This window comes from Chrysochloris asiatica, unplaced genomic scaffold (genome assembly GCF_000296735.1).
Source record: "Chrysochloris asiatica unplaced genomic scaffold, ChrAsi1.0 scaffold00236, whole genome shotgun sequence".
Taxonomy (NCBI): Eukaryota; Metazoa; Chordata; class Mammalia; order Afrosoricida; family Chrysochloridae; genus Chrysochloris; species Chrysochloris asiatica.
In genome coordinates this window covers 2,651,446-2,666,655 of record NW_006408754.1, presented here as the reverse complement: position 1 = coordinate 2,666,655, position 15,210 = coordinate 2,651,446, and the positions used below count along the sequence as shown (strand labels likewise).

General features: G+C 38.0%; 1 pseudogene; it reads right to left on the bottom strand.

Annotated features, from left to right (window-relative positions):
- Positions 1-14,492: 14,492 nt before the first annotated feature.
- On the bottom strand, positions 14,493-14,945 carry LOC102838907 (annotated as a pseudogene).
- Between the last annotated feature and the right edge of the window lie 265 nt (positions 14,946-15,210).

Genomic DNA, 15,210 nt, shown 5'->3' with positions numbered 1-15,210 from the left:
ATGTATAGTCCTGATATGGTGCTGTGGGATAATGCACTGGACCACAGAGTCAGTTTGAACTACAAGGTTGGCGGTTCAAACTCACCAGCTGCTCCTAGGCAATGCTATACAGGATCATACGATGAGTCAGAATGTACTCGAGAGCACATAACAATAACAACAATCTATATGTATACATAGATATTGTTGTTGTTATGTGCATGAAGTTGGTTTGAACTCATAGTGACCCTGCACAGGGTTTCCAAGGATGTAAATCTTTATGGGAGCCGAAAGCCTCATCTTTCTCCTGCGGAACAGCTGGTAGTTTTGAACTGCTGATCCTGAGGTTAGCAGGCCAATTCATAACCACTATGCTACCAGAGCTCCATAGAGTGATGTAAATGTACAGTGAAACCTGTAAAAACTGGAATTAAAGGGGAATACCTTGTTTTTCTGGTCTCATGAGATTTTTGCCTTTGACAACATGCAGTGTCAACAACACTTTTCTATCACTCTCTATAAGTGGAGAATATTTTAGTTTCCTTTCTCTGACAAGTTTCTGCCTTATGCAGATTCTGGTTTTCATAGGGTTTGATACACACATAGACACACACATGAGGGAATTTCTAAAAGTTTGTGGAAAATGGAATGAAAGGATAATGGAATTTTCCCACAAATTTTTTCAGCCTCTTCATGTGTGGAACCCTGGTAGCGTAGTGGTTACGACTCGGGCTGTGAACCTCAAGGTCAGCAGTTTGAAACTACCAGCTGTTCCTCAGGAGAAAGATGAGGATTTCTGCTCCCGTAAAGATTTACAGCCTTGGAAACCCTGTACAGGGTTACTATGAGTCAGAACTGACTCCACGGCACATAACAACAACAACATGTGTAAGTGTGTGTGTCTCCTTGTCTGATTGATAAAATCAAAGTTATCAAATATCATCCTGTGTGAAATGAAGTTATAACCAAATTTAAAAGTTCCTAGAAATAATTGGGAATCCGGATATGGCATGGTAGGATAAGTAGTCACCACAAGATCAGTGGTTGAAACCCACTAGTGGCTCCTCAGAAATCCTATACAGTGTCACTATAAGTCACAACAAACTCAATGGCACTTAATAACATCAAAACCAGGGATAATTAGCAAAAGAAATACAAAGAAGCTTCAGAAAGTTCTTGGAAATTTTAAATTAAAACATAATGGAATTTTCCATGAACTTTTAAAAGTGCCCTTGCAAATAAAACAAAGCTGAGAATATTTGTTGTTGTTGTCAGGTGCCATCGAGTCAGAACCGACTCATAGCGACCCCATGCAAAGCAGAACGAAACAATGTCTGATCTTGGGCCAACCTCACTACTGCTGCCACACTTGACGCCATCAATGATGCCACCTGGCCGATCCATCTTGTTGGGGGTCTTCCTTTTTTTCTCTGACCCTCCATCTTACCCAGCATGACATCCTTCTCCAGTGACTGTTCCCTCCTGACAATATGCCCAAAGTATGAGAGACGAAGTTTAGCTATCTTGGCCTCCAAGGAGCACTCTGGCTGCACTTCTTTCAAAACAGATCTATTGGTTCTTTTGGCAGCCCATGGCACTTTTAGTATTCTCCTCCAACACCACAATTCAAAGGCATCAATTCTTCTACGATCTTCCTTATTCACTGTCCAGCTTTTGCATGCATATGAGGTTATTGAAAATACCATGACTTGTGTCAGGCACACCTTAGTCCTCAAACTGACACCTTTGCTCTTCAACACTTTAAAAAGTTCCTGTGCAGCAGATTTGCCTAATATAATACGTCATCTGATCTCTTGACTGCTGCTTCCACGCATGTTGATAGTTGATCCAAGAAGAATGAAGTCCTTGACAACTTCAGTCTTTTCTCTGTTGATAAGAATGTTGTTTATTGGTCCATTGGTGAAGATTTTTGTTTTCTTGACATTGAGATGCAATTCATACCGAAGGCTGTGTTCTTTCATCTTCATCAGTAAATGTTTCAAGTCCTCTTCACTTTCAGCAAGCAAGGTTGTATCATCTGCATATCGCAGGTTGTTAATGAGTCTTCCTCCAATCCTGACACCACATTTTTCTTCATAGAGAGAATATTTGTAGGAATATATATATATATATTTTTTCCCCTAAATATTTTTGTAATTTGAGCTACTTAAGGTATTACACATAAGAAACAGCCTGCTTATTTTTTAAATGTTAGTATTAGTTAACTTTAGCATAACTTTCAACATTTGTAAGTCACTTTCACAAATATTATCTTAAGAGATCTTCTCGTGAAACTCCGGTGATTTTAGCAGGTATCCTTTGATCCATGTTTCCCTGAACCTCTATATCAAAACAGGGAAATATGTATTCCTATAATTAAGTAGTTTTAAAATAAAAGCTTTCCTCTTTGTTGTTGTTGTTAGGTGCCATCCAGTCAGTACCAGCTCATAGCAATCTTATGCACAGCAGAACAAAACACTGCCCGATCCTGGGCCAACCTCACTACTGTTGCCACGCTTGAGTCCATCGATGATGCCACTTGGCCAATCCATCTCATTGGGGTCTTCCTCTTTTTCTCTGACCCTCCACCTTACCAAATGTGATATCCTTCTCCAGCGACTGGTCCCTCCTTTAGACCTAAGAAATTCATTAACACACATGTTTGACTGGAAATGTTCTACAAAACTTGATGTCCAGGATGTTATCCTGAATTGCATATTAAAATATTCTCTTCATGTCATTCTTTCTCTCTAAATTTAAAATCAAAGATGAAGAAAAATAACAGGGCATCTGACTTCTAAATTTAATCAGAGAATATATTGAATGTAAACATATGCTCCACATAACAAACAAAATAGACAAATGCAGAAGAGCTGTCATGGATCTGGACTCAGCTGGCAGAAAAGAGTCGGAGCAAAGAGGAGGAAGAACTGAAAGAACAGGTTTCAGAGGACAAATTCTAGGCCTTCCTTGATGTCACAAATATTTGGTGCTTTCATCCTGGGGTCAGAGGCTACAGTTGAATGAAAGACAAGTTTTCTTAGTCATAGTATTTCTTGAAGGCAGTGAGTGCAAGCTTTGAAGATAGGAGGAGCAACATTAAGTGAAGCAGATAAGAAAAAGAAAAATCCTTCAGCAGTGGACTAGTCTCGAGCCTGGCAAGAGAGGACCTCCATGACTTCTCTAGGTTGTGGCATTGGAACCCACATCCCAGATGTGCTAGAAGCCATCTAAACCACCTTGGCAACTAGAAATCACCAGTCATTTGGGAATATCGGAAAGTTGTATGAGACATCAAGCTGCCAGTCTTCCTTTTGCCATTTTCACCCTAACGGATGGGTAATGATAATATTAATAATGAAGCTATATATCACATGGACTTCCTAATTTGAGCCTCATAACATAGTTATGAAGTGGAGTAATTACCCAGATTTTACAGATGAGGAAAGAGACTCAGAGAAGTAAAGAAACTTTCTGCACTGTTATTCACAGAGTTGGAGTTAGAAGTGCCCACGGGTAGTTCTGCTGTTGGGCCAAAGTAGAGAAATACTCAAGTTACTGTTTTTCCTATGTAATCCTTTTTTAAGGAGTGCTGGTAGCATTGTGGTTATGAGTTGGGCTACTAACCTCAAGGTCACCAGTTCAAAACTATCAGCCATTCCACATGAGAAAATTGAGGCTTTCTGCTCCCATAAAGATTTACAGCCTCAGAAACCCTACACAGGGTCACTATGAGTCAGAACCAACTTCACGGCACATAACCTACACCACCATGCTCTTTTATCAAAGGCTGGTAGCTTAGAAGACATCTATCAGATAAGTAAACACCCTCTTGATTGGTAAAGGCAAAGAAGCAAGTTTGTCTACACACAAATGACTAATAAGAGTTACATAGAATAATAGTAAGTAGATATGAACACCAGGCAGATCTAGCTAATTTGTGAGGCCACAAATAAGAACAGATGATGTCTGTAGATACATCAACACATTGAATAACTGTATTCTCATTACAAGTAAAAGTTACTTCCTATGGATATTTTGCCTTTATAAAACCCTGTCACCCATTTCCTACACTCACATGACTTGCCGTAACTGCATGGCTTATCTGACTCCTGTTCACATGAATTTCAGAGAAGCAGGCTAAGAGGTTAGGAAGAGGTCAAAGACTTGGGTTCAATTTCTCACCAATGCACCTCAAACACAGCCAACACCCATCTGTCAGTGGGGCTTGTGTGTTGCTATGATACTAAACAGCTTCAGCAGAGTTTCCAAAATAAGATTAACAAGGCCTGGTGATCTACTTTAAAATAATAAGCTAATGAAAACTCTATGAATCATAAAGGTCTAATCTCATTATGCATGAAGTTTATCAGCTCCATTGCAGCTGATAACAACAACAGAAAAGGGATAGCTAAGAGAAGAGAGGTAGGAAATGTGAAGGAAGAAAGGAGAGTCAAAGAGGTATGAAAGAACCCAATTCTAAAACTCTGAAAGAATCGAAGTACAAAAGTCAACCCCTCCTAACAGTCTTTAATGGTGGTGGAAATAATGTCCCTGCTTAATGTGAACACACTGCTCACACTCACACTTGTTATGTTTGATCCCATTGTGGCTGTCATTGTGTCAGTGCATCTCACTGGGGTCTTCCTCTTTTTCGCTGACCCTTCACTTCACCACGCATGGTATCCTTCTCTAGGGACTGATCCCTCCTGACAACATGTCCAAATGACTGAAGACGAACTGTCACCATCCTTCTATGCTTCTGTCAAGACAGATTTGTTCGTTCTTCTGGCAGTCCATGGTAATGTCAAAATTCTTCTCCAACACCATAATTCAAATCCATAGATTCTTCTAAGGTGTTCCTTATTCGTTGTGCAACTTTCACATGCATAGGGGTGACAGGAAATAGCATGGATTGTCTCAGGTGCACTGTAGAACTCAAGCTGACAGTTTTACTCATTAATTAACACTTTAAAGAAATATTTTGAAGCAAAATTACCTAATGCAGTAAGTCTTTTTATTTCTTGACTGTTGCTTCCAGGAGTATTGATTGTAGATCCAGGCAAAATGAAATCCTTGACAACTTCAGCTTTTCTCTGTTTATCATGTGATTTATTGATCTAGTTATGATTGTTTTTGTGTTCTTTACACTGAGGTGCAATCCATACTAAAGATCTTCATCAGTAAGTATTTCAAGTCCTCTTCACTTGCAGCAATTGATGTTGTATTAGCTGCATAACACAGGCTGTTAATGGGTCTTTCTCTAATCCCGATGCCACATTCTTATTGATATAATTCAATTGCTCAGATTTTTCCTCAGCATACTGATTAAATTAGTATGTTTAAAGGCTACAACCCTGGAACACACCTTTCCTGATTTAAAACCATTCAGTATCCCCTTGTTCTATTCTAACAACTATCACCTGGTCTATCTAGGTACAGGTTCCTCATGATCACAATGAAATGTTCTGCTATTTCTCATGCTTTCCAATATAATCCATCATTTACTGTGATCCATATAGTCAAATGTCTTTGCATAGTCAAGTAAACATCTTTCTGATATTCTTTGTTGTTGTTAGGTACTGAGTCAGTTCTGACTCATAGTGACTTTATGCAAAACAGAACAAAACATTGCTGGATCCTACACCATCCTCACAGTCCTTAAGCTTGAGCCCACAGCTGCTGCCACTGTACCAACCCATCTCATTGGGATAGTCCTCTTATTCCTTCATCCCCCACTTTAGCTAGTATGATATCCTTCTACAGGGACGGGTCCCTCTTGATAATATATCTAAAGTATGAGAGATGAAGTCTCATCATCCTGGCTTGTAAGGAGCATTCTGGTTGTACTTCTTCCAATACAGGTTTGTTTGTTCTTCTAGCAGTCCATGGCACTTTTAATGTTCTCCAATACTATAACTCAAATGCATCAATTCTTCTATGGTATTCCTTACTCACTGTCCAACTTTCACATCCATATTAAACTATTAAAAAAATACCATGGCTTGAGTCAGGTGCATCTTAATCCTCAAAATGACATCTTTGCTTTTGAACACTTTAAAGAGGTCTTGTGCAGAAGATTTGCCCAATGCAATACATTGTTTGATCTCAATTGTTGCTTCCATGAGGTATCCTCTGTTTAGTCAAGATTTGTTTGATGCCAACAATCATATCCCTAATTCCATATTCTCTTCTGAATCTAGTTTGAATTCCTGGCAGCTCCCTGTCATGGACTGCTGCAATCATTGCTGAGGTGATAGAAAATACCATGGCTTGCATCAGGTGCACTGCAGAACTCAAACTGTACTCGTTAACACTTTAAAGAAATCATTTGAAGCAAAAAGTTATCTTTAGGGAAATTTTACTTTCATATGATGTTGGTGGATGATTTCTGAATTCCATTGGACCACCTTTTTTGGAATGACCATATATGGATGTCTTCCAATTGGTTGGACAGGTAGCTGCTTCCAAATTTCTTGGCATAAAACAGTGAGCGCCTCCAGTGCTGCATCAGTTTGTTAAAAGATTACAATTTATATTCTGTCAATTACTGGAGTCTTGTTTTTTACCACTACCTTCAGTGCAGCTTGGACTTCTTCTTTCAGTACCATTGATTATTGATCAGATGTTATCTCTTGAAATGGTTGAACCATTTCTTTCTTGTATAGTGACTCTGTGTATTCCTTCCATCTTCTTTAGATGCTTCCTTCATCGTTCAATATTTTATGTATGTTGTTGCTGTTGTCAAGTGCTGTCAACTCTATTTTGATTTATAGTGACCCTGTATAGGGTTTTCAAGGAGCAGCTGATGGGTTTGAACTACTGACCCTGTGGACTTCAGCCCAGGACAGATTCTACTGCACCATACTATGAGTGCCATAGGATTCTTCAATATTGCAATCAAAGCTTGAATTTTTTTCTTTTATTGCTCTGTCAGTTCAAGAAATGCTGACTGTGTTTTGCCCTTTTAGTTTTCTAACTCCTGAACTTTACACATATCATTATTATACTTGTTTTTGTCTTCTCAAGCTGCCCTTTGAAATTTTCTGTTTAGCTGTTTTACTTTATCATTTCTCCCAGTTGCTTTAGCTTCTCTATGTTCAAAGCAAGTTTCAGAGTCTCATGAAATCCACTTTGGTATTTTCTATCTTTCTTGACTTTTTAATGACTTTTTGATTTATTCATGAATGATGCTCTTGATGTCATCCACAACTTTTCTGGTCTTGACTCATTCAGTGTGTCAAATTTGTTCTTAAGATGGTCTCTAAATTCAGGTGGGATATACTGCAGGTAATAATCTGGCTTTTGTGGATTTGTTTTAATTTTCTTCAGCTTCAGCCCGAACTTGCGTATGAGCAGTTGATCGTCTGTTTCACAGTTTGCCCTTGGCCTTGTTTTGGCCAATGATTCTCTCTTTTCACAGAAGCAGTCAATTGGATTTTTGTGTATTCTATCCAGTGAGGTCCATGTGGATTGTCACTGTTTACGTTGTTGATAAACAGGTATTTGCAATGAAGAAGCCACTGGTCTTGCAAAATTCTGTCATGGGATCACCAGCATCAATCATGTCTATCACCAGTGCTATGTTTCCAACTACTTAGCCTTCCTCTCTGTTTCCAGTTTTCACATTCCATTCATCAGTAATTATCAATGCATCTTGATTGATTTGAGATTGAAGAAATTGGTAGAATTCTTCAGTTGTGACATCATTGACTTTAGTGATTGGTGAGTATGTTTAAATGATATTGGTATTAACTGGTCTTCCTTATAAGTGTGTGTATTTTATCCAATCACAGACAACATTATACATCAAGATGGATCTTGAAATATTTTTTTTCGATGATGAATGTGATTCTGTTCCTCTTTAGTATGTCATTCCTGACATAGTAAACATTCTGATTCAAAATGGCCAATACCAGTCAATTTCAGTTCACCAATTTTCCTAGATTCATACATTGCACTTTCCATGTTCTGATTATTAATGGACATTTGGAGCTGTTGCTTCTCATTTGAGTTGCGTCCCATCAGCAAATGAAGCTTTGCTCCATCCACATCATTAAGATCAACTCTACTTTGCGGAGGCAGTTGTATTTTGGGTGCATTCCAACCTGAGGGGCTCATCTTCTGGCACTGTTTCAGACAATGTTCCTCTGCTATTCATAAGGTTTTCAGTGGTTAACCATTTAGAAGTTGTCTGTCTCTCCTTTTGGTAGTCGTTCGTAGTTCAGAAGCTTCACTGAAATCCTTCCACCATAGGTGATCCTGCTGATACTTAAAATACTGGTAGCTTAGTTTCCAGCATCATAACAACACACAAGCCACCACAATATGACAAACTGAAAGATGAGTAATGGAATTTGTCTTTAAATTATTGAATAAATTTAGCTCAAAGAAAGGTGATAATGCTTGTGACTATTAGCCTTGTAAAGTATCATTTGTTGTTGTTGGTGTTAAGTGTCTTTGAGCCAGTTCTGACTGTAGAGACCCTGTATTGGATTTGTGAGGAGTGGCTGGTGGGTTGGAACTGTCGACTTTGAGGTTAGCAATCCAGTACTTACCTTATAATACCCCATCAGGACTCCAAAGTATAATTAGAGTCGGAATTTTTCAAAAGATTATGCATTTCTAGTAAGTGGTTCATATATTACAAAAAAACTCAGGGTTTCCTTGCATTCTTAATGAAAATTCTAAGACTATGGACAATATCTTTCACATACTATGCTGTTTTGAAAATATAACATTTGGTTGTTTGCTTTCTCAATCCATACTCTTTGAAAACAATACAGTAAGTTGTTTACTTTTTAATTCTCACATTATCTATAAATAACTTTTGGGTATTGATTTTCAGCAAAGAAACATGAGAACAACAAAAAGAAAAGATTTAAGTTCCTTGAAGGCAAAAATTGGCTTTTCATTTGCTTGTCTTTAACTCTATTGCAACCCAAACAAAACAAACAAAAATGTGTCCAGAAGAGGCAAAAATTTCATTTTCTTTGAAATAACAGTGACAGGATCCATTTAACTTTTGACCAGTAAGTGGAAATCTTTTGAAAATGTTTTAATAAAGCGATTTTTACATTCGCAGTTGCTGTTAAATCAATTCCGACTCACTGCATCCCCATATGATTGTGCTTCTTAGGATTTTCAATGAAAATTAAAAATAAAAATAACTTTTATTGTGAATTGAATGAAGGTTTACAGAGCAGATCAACAGTTTTCATTCAATAAGCCATATACTTTGCTTCATTACGATGATTGCAATCCCGTCCGTTTACCATCAGTTAACAGTTGTTGTTGTTATGTGCCGTGGAGTCGGTTCCGACTCATAGAGACCCTGTACAGGGTTTCTGAGGCTGTCAATCTTTACCGGAGCAGAAAGCCTCATCTTTCTCCCGTGGAACAGCTGGTAGTTTCAAACTGCTGACCTTGAGGTTCACAGCCCAATTCATATTTACCTCTATTTCCTCAAACTCTTCCCTCTGTCTCCTTCTACCTTCATCTTTCCTCTGCCAAACTCCTTCTTGTTGTATATTGCCTGTCCCATTACCTATGTTAACATGTGCCAACCATACCCAAGGGAAACTCCCCTTTAACTCTATGCTTAATTCTCTTACTACTGATTGGCTTACACAACAGAATTGTCAAGTCACTGGGGATCATAGCCCAGTGAAGCTGATTCACAATTTAATCCATAACATGATTCATGCTAATTAGTTTCCCATGATTGTGCTCTCATTGTCTTATAAGAGACAAAATGCAAGAGAAGAGAACAGAGAGAGGGATCTATCATGACCAAGAAAAAAGAACTGGGAGCAGAGCACATCCTTGGGCTCTTAGACACTGGGTCATTGGCAACCTCCTAGATCCAGTGGACAGATAGAAAGTCTTCCCCTAGAACTGGCACCATGTATTTGGGCTTCTAACCTTTTGAACTATGAGATAATGCATTTCTGTTTAAACCATCCATTTGTGGAATTTCTATTACAGCAGAAATGGATAACTAAGACAAATCACAATGCAATGTTCAACATTTTATGTGTTTAAGTGTTGAATTGCTTTTCTTCTCCACAAAACAGAAAAGAGAGATTTTGCTTTATTGATTCAGAAAGTCCAAATTCTTCAGGATACTGAAGTATACATAGTGACCCATGGATCTTTCATAATATCAACAGAGCAGGAAGTTTTTTTTTTTTGTCAAATAACAGAAAGCAACTACATTTGCTTTTTTCTAGTTTGTTCATGTTTCTTCGCTAGCCTGACATGCCCTTTACTCTTCTACAATAGGGTCCTGTAGCACAGGATGTTTAACTAATTTGTTTAAGATAAAAGTGAATTAGTGGCACAGTAAAGACTAGAACTCAGGTCTCTTTTCTTGTCATTCTATCATTATTTCCAGTAATCCAGTTGCCTCACTCACCATCCACCTGCCACTTAGTCACATCATGGTGGCTGGCATGTTGCTGTTATGCTGGAAGTTATGCCACCATTATTTTTAATACCAGCAGAGTCACCCATGGTACACAGGTTTCGGTTGAGCTTCTAGACTAAGAAAGATTCAAAAGAAGGAAAGGTGGAATACATCTGAATGTTTAGCCACTAAAAACCTTATGAATAGCACTGAAACATTGCACCAGAGTATTAAAATATGGTGAATAGCACCAGAATATTGTCAGATACAGTGCTGGAAGACGAGTCCCTTAGGTTGGAAGGCACTAAAATACTACTGGGGAAGAGCTGCCTCCTCAAAGTAGAGTTGACTATGATGACACAAGTAGAGTAAAGCTTTCAGATCTTCATTTGCTGATAGCGCACAACTCAAAATGAGAAGAAGCAACTGCAAACATCCATTAATAATTGTTCTTGGATCCACCATCAACACTCATGGGAACAGCAGACAGGAAATCAAACAACCTATTGCATTAGGCAAATCTGCTGCACAAGACCTATTTAAATTGTTCAAGAACAAAGATATCAGTTTGAGGACTAAAGTGCACTTGACCCAACCCAGGATAGTTTCAGTACTTTAACATGCATGTTAAAGTTGGACAGTGAATTAAGAAGACCATAGAAGAATTGATACATTTGAATTATGGTGTTGGAGAAGAATATTAAAATTTCCATAGACCTGTAGAACAAACAAATCTGCGTTATCTGAAGTACAACCAGAATGCTCCTTGGAAGCCAGAATGGCAAACCATTGTCTCTCATACTTCAGGCATATTGTCAGGAGGGACCATTGGAGAAGTATATTGTGGTAGATAAGAGGAAGACTTCCAATGAGAAGAATCGGCACATTGGAAGCGACAATTAACTCTAACTTAACAATGATTGTGAGGATGGTGCAGGACTGGGCAGTGTTTCATTCGGTTGTGCATAAGGTTGCTATGAGTCAGCATCAACTTGATGGTACCTAGCAACAATAAATGTTTCACATTTGAACCTAAGTAATCACCTTTATTTCTGAACTTGCTCTTGACTATCACTTTCATTTACTTCTTTTGTATTGATTACAGCTCTCCATGGAGATTTTCAACACTTCTGGATAAGAAATCATGCTGTACTCTGTTGATTCTTCCATCTGTAATGCCAGGACTGACATTCCTTAAACACAATTCTTAATCTTTCAAGAGTGAAAAACAAACAAAGAAGCAAAACAAAATCCCCAGTTACTATCAAGTTAATTCTAATTCCTGGTGATCCATGAGTGTTGGAGTATTACAGTGTTACATGGGCTTTTCAATGGCTGATTGTTTGGAAGTACATTTCCAGGCCTTCCTTTCAAGGTGCCTCTGGAATGACTCAAACTGCCCCTTTCTAGTTAGCAGTTGATCATCTTAATCATTTGTACCATAAATCTTCTAGTAAGTAGCTTTTAAAAAAATCAGAAAACAGCCACAGTTCTCTGGTTTTAAAATGTCTCTGCCCAATATGGTTGCTAAGTGCCATCGAGTTAAGTGCCATAGTGACCCTCTTTGGGGTTTCCAAGGAGCTGCTGGTACGTTTGTTTGAACCACCTACCTTGTGGCTAGCAGTTCAGTGCTTATCCTACAATGCCACACCAGGAGTATGCCACACCACAAGTCCTACTTAAATCAGAACATTAGGGAATTATTTATTGAATGTGCTGTTAATTTATCTTGAAATTTTTAAAAAAGTGATTTTCCCTTTCCTTCTGCTAAGGCATTTCTTTAATATTCATGACATGATTTAAAGTATACTCAATTTGGTCTGAATTCACTTGGTGGTTTTCATACTTATAACATCATTAGAGTCTGTAATATTTATCCTGAGAAGAGAAAATGATTGAAAAATAAATTGATCAATTCCTTCTAGATGCAATTTAATCTGAATATATATATATATATATTACTATAACCAATACTGACACGTGATTGAAATTTCCTTCTAAAACTTTTAAACCTACATTTAAACCACTAGAGGGTATTGCATTCTTGAAAATGAAGGAAAGAAAAGCTAAAAAGCATCATGAGGGGTTTAAAACAAAACACCCTAATCATGATTGCTCTTTCTGAAGGAAATTTAAAAATAATAAAACAATTCCCATCCCACTTCCAAAATACCACTCCCTTAAAACCACTTATAGCCAGCAAAGCAAACTTTCGCCAAAGAATTTCCAATCAAAGGTGTTCTTATTTCCTGGATGAGTTATATATACTACAGAGTTGGTCACTGATAAAATACCTGAAATTGATTTACAGTGGTCAGTGCTTCTTCAGTAGTCTTGGTTATCAATGTAAATTCTAGGGTCTCTGCCACACACTGGCCACTTGCAGATAAATAACATCATTATTTTTTAGTCCTCATGCTCAGGTGTAAGTCTCACTCAAGAGGAGATGAGATTTATAGGTGATGTAATTTAGAATTCTGGGCCCATAAGTTAATGCTTCAGAAATGTCTTCTTTATCTTTACCAGAATGATAAATGGACAGATCCTTGGCACAGCTCCTCCATCTCCTTGCTTGGTCTCCTTGCTGTTGATGAAGGCCTTATTCTGCTAGATTCACTACTGTTTGCAGTTGGAAAAGCATTGATTTAGTGTAGACAAGAAAGAGAAGATTAATGTCAATGACAGAGCAGAGCTATGTTTTTGAAATGGCACCTTTGGAAAGATAAATAATTCTATAGAACACCTACAATGTACTGGGCCCTGAATTGGTACTTTAGAAAATAATAATTAAAATAAAATTATTTATATATAAATATTTAAAACTAATATTTATATGGTGTTTTAGATGTATTTATCCATTTAATCCTTTCACTAGTTCTTCCTTGTTGTTGTTTAGTGCTGTGGGGTTAATTCTAACTGACAGCAACCCTGTATAGGGTTTCCGAGGAGCTGTTGGTAGGTTTGGATTACCAACCTTGTGGTTCACAGTCCAGTGCTGAATCACACTGTAGTGCCACATCTGGACTCCAATTCCTTGTACTACCCCCATTGTATACATGAGGAGATTGAGGGAATAGGGAGATTGTGTAATTATTTCAAATGCATTCAAGTAGTAAATGGCAAAACCAGAATAGAAAGCTACCTTACCTAATTCCAGGAACTGTTCTTTTAACCACTCGTTTTTAAAAGGGTAGATTGAAATTTACACAGAGGTAAAATCCCACTGAGTATGCCTCAAACCCAATGCCCTCTCATCAGAATTTTCTATGCATTTATGCACATTATGCACATATATGTATTGTGAAGAGTCTTGGTGTGGCTCTGTAGGATAAGCAGTGAGCTGCTAGCATAAGTTTGGCAGTTCAAACCCACCAGTCTCTCCTAGGAAACCCTAAACAGGATCACTACGAATCACGCTATGAATTGGAACCACCTCGATGGAAAAAACAAAACGTATATGCATGTATCTCTCTATACATTAACAACAATGTAGATAGACATGAATTTTGCTTTGTTGTTTGTTTGTGGTGATTTATTTCTATGACAGTTATTGTGTCATAGGAGTCCTAGTGTGGCACTATATGATAAGCATGGGACTGCTAACTGCAATGTTGGTGGTTCAAACCCACCAGCCATGTCCTGGAAACCCTAAACAGGGTTTCTATGTGTTGGGCCAACTAGACAACACTTAACATCATATCTTATACATTGATCTGTGATTTGCTACTCACAGAGTCCTTGAAAACTTTCCCGATTAGAACAGAGTTACCTGATTTTTCAAATTATTGCACAGTTTCCCAGAGTTTTCAGTTGCTTCCATTTCTTTTGTTATTACAAACAATTCTTCAATCAAAATCCTCTTCAGATTCATACGCCAGTAACACTCTTCTACAGCTTCCAATATGTTGAATTGCGGAGCTAAAGACAATGTACATTTAAAAGTTTCATATATACTTTACAATTGCTTTCCAAAAAGGTATCCACTTAATACTCCTATTTACACGAGAGTACTGGTTTCCCCACTTTTTTGCTAACACTTGATGTAAGCATTTAATTTGTTTTGTATTGAAAAAAGTATATTTAGAATTAGCCAACTGGACTCCATTTAGATGATTCCAATTTTGTTGGCAACATCCAAAGCATCATAGTCGGGAGCCAGTGGAACATATTCCTTCTTTTCTCCATCAAGCCTGATCGAGGTGTTGACCTTGGCCACACCAATGTCATGGAACGTCTTCACTGTCTGTTTGATCTGGTGCTTTTTGGCCTTGACATCCACAATGAACACAAGTGTGTTATTATCGTCAATCTTCTTCATGGCTGACTCCGTAGTCAGAGGGAACTTGATGATGACATAGTGGTTAAGCTTGTTTCTCTTGAGGGCGCTCTCCTGAGGATATATGGGCTGCCTCCGAAGCCGCTGGGAGGTGGCTGACGTGCGGATCTTTTTTGTGTGTTGTTATGAACGCCTTTCAGCACTGACTTCTTTTTTCAATGCCTTTGCTTTGGCTTCAGCTTTGGGAGGGGCAGGGGTTTCCTTCTTCGCTTTTGGCGCCATCTTCGTAAACAAGCCGTAAACATTTAATTTTGTTTAACCTCAAGTGTTATTATTTAAAGAAACGCTGATTATTTCATTTCAGTTTTCTAATTGCTGTGAGTTCAAATGTCTTTTCATTTGCTTGTTTAATAGTTTATAAGTATAAATTCATAGAAACTACTACTCATCTGTCAGTTTGTCATAGTGTGGTGGCTTGTGTTTTTCTGTGATGCTGGAAGCTATACTACCAGTATTTTAAATACTAGCAGAGTACACCCATGGTGGA